General features: G+C 29.4%; 1 long non-coding RNA gene across 1 annotated transcript; it reads right to left on the bottom strand.

The window, feature by feature from the left end:
* Positions 1-932: 932 nt before the first annotated feature.
* LOC102590332 (uncharacterized) lies at positions 933-3618 on the bottom strand. Its single transcript, XR_367838.2, has 2 exons — positions 3488-3618; positions 933-1235 (listed from the first exon to the last, which is right to left on the bottom strand). It is a non-coding gene; the product is annotated as an uncharacterized lncRNA (long non-coding RNA).
* Between the last annotated feature and the right edge of the window lie 749 nt (positions 3619-4367).

The following is a 4367-nucleotide window of genomic DNA, read 5'->3' as shown; positions in this document are numbered from 1 at the left end:
ATAAGTACGGAAATCGTTTTTACAATCTCTAATCCTCATACGACACTCCAAACCTCTTACAAAAGGCTCTAGAACCCACTAGTTCAACTCACTAAATTCCGGGGTGTTACAGGATGCCTCATTCCTTTCCATTAGATTAATTGAACATGTACCTAGATTCTCATGTTTAAAATGGAGTTAAATTTAGACAAAGACTTTAATTAATTTTAGGTGCCCTAATTCACTGTAATAATTAGGTGGCGACTCCTTTACTTAGACAATTAATTTAGGAATCACCAAAATGTTATACACTATTTTGACCCGATTAAAATGGCGTATAAAAATTCTAAATAATTATATCGCCATCCATTTGTTGCTAATTTTGTAGTTAAATTTATGGCACGTAAAATTGGCACCAAATTTGGCAACAAATTTGATATTTCGTCGCTAGTCTATCACTGCATATGATGTTCATTTACTTTTAGTTTTTTTTAGTGACGTAATTGTAAATTTGCAGCTAATCCGTCGTTATTTTTCCGATAAAAATTTGTTCGTTGCTAGAATTTGTCGCTAAATGCTGATTTTTTTTGTAGTGATACCACATACACGATCAACTGAAGTCGAATGGACATGCAAGACCAACTACAAACCAATTGGAGAAGCAGATGATTTTAAGGCAATAATGGTTATTCAAGAATACAAGAAAAGAAAAAATAATGATGATGATATTTTTAAAATATTAAATATGAAGAAAGTCAAATTGATCTTGAATTCTGCTAAAGAGAGATTGAAGTTGACCAAAGATGGCACACACGATTTTGTTGATGCTACATAATTTAGAAAATTGGTAGGGAGTCTAAGATACTTGACTTCTACAAGGCATGATATTACTTATGAAGTTGGATTAATTAGTAGATTTATGGAGTTTCCGTGTCAATCTCACTTGCAAGCCGTCAAGAGAATTTTGAGATATATTTAAGGTACACACTCTGATGACATATTTTATTCAAATACTAATGATAGTAATCTTGTTGGATTAACTGATAGTGATTGGGCTAGTGATATGATGCAAAGAAAAAGTACTTCTGGCTATACATTTTATTTGGGATCTAGTGTATTTTCATGGTCTTCAAAGAAACAACAAGTTGTTGCTTTATGAACTGCTGAAACAGAGTATATGATTGCAACAAGTAGTGCTACACAAGCATTATGGTTGACAAGGATGCTTCGATTTCTTCAACACAAGCAAGATAGTCCTACAAAAATATTTTGTTATAGCAAGCCTGCAGTTGCGTTTACAAAGAATCCAGTTTTTCATGGTCATAGCAAACACATTGACATCAAATGACACTTCATTCGTGACTTGGTCCATGATAAAGAGATAATGATTGAATATTGCAAGACCGAAGAACAAGTTGCTGATATTTTCACAAAGCCATTAAAATTGGAGTTGTTCATAAAGTTGAAGAAGATGCTAGGCATGGTCATATTTGAAGATCTTGGTTTAAGAGAGGCTATGTAGGAAATAAACGAACAGTAGGATTCCTAAGTAGTTTAGAATTCCTTAATAGTTTAGGATTTGTTATTTATGATATTTACTTTATTTATGTTTAATTATAATTTGTTAGTCCTAGTTTACTTTGGTTGTTAGTATTATAAATAGGGGTGCTTTATTACATATATTCAATATAGTAGAGAGATACATTCAAGTAGTAGAGAGATATACTCAATGTACAAAAATACAAGAGTTATTGAATAAAGGCTCCTACCTACTATTTGTAGATTAATAAGTCTCTTTTATATAACCATTGTTGGGTCTTTTACTTGTGCATATATTATTACCTTGGGTAGTTTTATTTCCTTCAGATTTAGATTTGAGTTTTTGTGAAAGTTGTTGGGTCATTTTTATAGAGGTGGTGGATTTGATATTATGAATAACATCAAATGAGGACTTAAATACTGTGTGGAATGGGTAGTTGAAAATTTCATAGTCGAATGAAGAATTATGCATTTAGAATTGAACTTATTATTGTTGAAAAGGATTAGACTGCTATAAGAGCATTCATGTCTACCTTGCTTTAAAAAATCAGTTGAGCAAAAACACCTTTGAATATATTTGTTGCCTAAGTTGCATGATGTCAGTGTATAAGTTAAATCATTTTCATGTTATTATAGTCTATTTCTGTAGTTGCTAACAAGATCCTGACCATCTTGCTTAATTGTTTTGGTTTCGTATGAAATTTAGTGGCTCTAATGTGACTTGATAGTGATAAAGGAGTAAAATTTGCTTCCTTATTTAGTATTGTTTAGAGGATTTTGGGTGTCTTTTGTAGAGGATCATGTCTTTTTTGTATGTTGTTTACTCCTTGATATATTTTTTGTATACAATCAACTTTGACCTTGTGATCAATGAAATTGTTACCTGATCAAAAACTCTTGTGCTTTATTGTATTTTCTAACATCCTAAGCTCTGTAACTTGTTTTCATGGGGGCTTCTAAATTCTTGAAAGAATGTATCCAAACTAGATCTTTTGATAAAGCCAAATATGTTGGGGCTCTGCAAAACTAGTGATGAGTTTTAACCTTTAAATTTATCAGATACAAGGAATTTATGGGCCATCTGATTATTTCATGGAGGCTGAAAATATCAAACAGAAGATATATAACTTTAAGTTTTTCTAATTTCTCGTACTATTTCGTGAGTACTTGTCCATAACTTATAACCTCCCTCTTTATGTTTTATGTTGCGTTGTAGATGTGAAGTTGCAAGTTAGTATACTTTTCCTCTGCTTAATGTCAATTTTGTTGAAAATTTGAATATTGGTTTAGTGATCTCGCATTTGGTTTTCATATGTTGGATGAGTCGTCTCACTAGTTCTTGACACTGCTTAAAATTTAATTCCTTTAGATAAAATTTGGTTAATACAAGCATCTGCTATGTGTTTTGTCTCTGTTGTGCATTTCCCCCCTCTATTTTATACTTCTTTAACTATTCTGCATTGTTTTTTTGTCTCTGTTATGCAATTTTTTCTTAGCTTTGTAATTTACTTCTCTGTTCTGCTTTTTGTTTGTTGTGATTATAGAAGTGGCCTGCTTTCAGCCTTAGTGAAACTAAATTGAATAGCCTCCAAGCTCCGAAAAGATAAGTAAGAAAAGTTTTGCAGGTTTTAATACAACATATTAGATAAATAGCAGGAGGAAACTTACGCCCATACTTAGTTCTGTTGAATTAATACATTATGTTTATGCATAATTTCAAAGAGTCAAACTTTTTAATTTTAGTTATGAATTCGGATATAGATTTTTCTCACTTTTAACAAATTAAATTTATATAAAAAATTATGTTAAAAAGTATTATAAGTCATAATAATTAACAATTTAAAATATTTAAAAAAATATTTGAAAAAGTGCGATCAAAGTAAAATTTATTTAGGTCTTGAAATTCAAGCACTGTCGCATAAATTGAGATTGAGAAAATATGATTTTGTACTCTCTAAAAAGTTCTTACCTTTAACATGTTTTGCACATGAAGTGGGGGATTGACCTTGGAACCTGTTGGATATATCTACAATGACAATGAATTTCTCCATATTTTCAATTTTGTTTAGCAACGCCTAAGATTAAGCTTTAGTTTATGAATATAAAATTGAATTAGATACAAATATATATATATATTGATTAGGTAGGCAAAATCTCATCCAAAGCGATGGCTAAACCTCTCCCACAAATAAAAGCGTATAGTTTATGAATATAAAATTGAAGTGGATACAAATTTTCAAATATATATACGTATATCATATCATCATATATTATTATAAGGAGAACAAAAAAAGTTATCATATCATCATCATATATTACTATAAGTGGGAATAAAAAAAGTCAAATGTTGAAATATCAAAATACTCTTATAAAGTTGAGTTGCGACGATAATACTATTAATAGCATATATAGTTAAATAAATAATAAAATATCTATAACTTTTTTTACAGTTATTTATTGGGTTTATGATATTTTTTTAAATATTAAATGAATAGGCATCAATCATCAATTTTAGTTAGTCATGATGACCAAATTATGGAGAATTTAAAAAGTTGTGAAAATTGTTCTATGTAGGCCAAATTCACGTAAGTGTATCTTAATGGTCATTCTACTTAAATTGATTTATTCAAAAATATTTATTAAAGTAATAAATGAATAAACATTATTCATTGTGATATGAAGATACACTAATTTTGAAGTTAATAACACCTCTTTAACTTCTCTCAGATTTCATACATTACTCTTTCATATTAATAGTCATGTTCATAATATCATTAGTATTTTATATTGTTATTTTATAAATAGAGGCATAGTAAAATTTTATTACAAAATTCATAATCAAATCAATA

The sequence above is a fragment of the Solanum tuberosum genome, unplaced genomic scaffold, assembly GCF_000226075.1.
Source record: "Solanum tuberosum cultivar DM 1-3 516 R44 unplaced genomic scaffold, SolTub_3.0 scf00181, whole genome shotgun sequence".
Taxonomy (NCBI): domain Eukaryota; kingdom Viridiplantae; phylum Streptophyta; class Magnoliopsida; order Solanales; family Solanaceae; genus Solanum; species Solanum tuberosum.
This window is presented reverse-complemented; position numbering and strand designations above follow the sequence as displayed.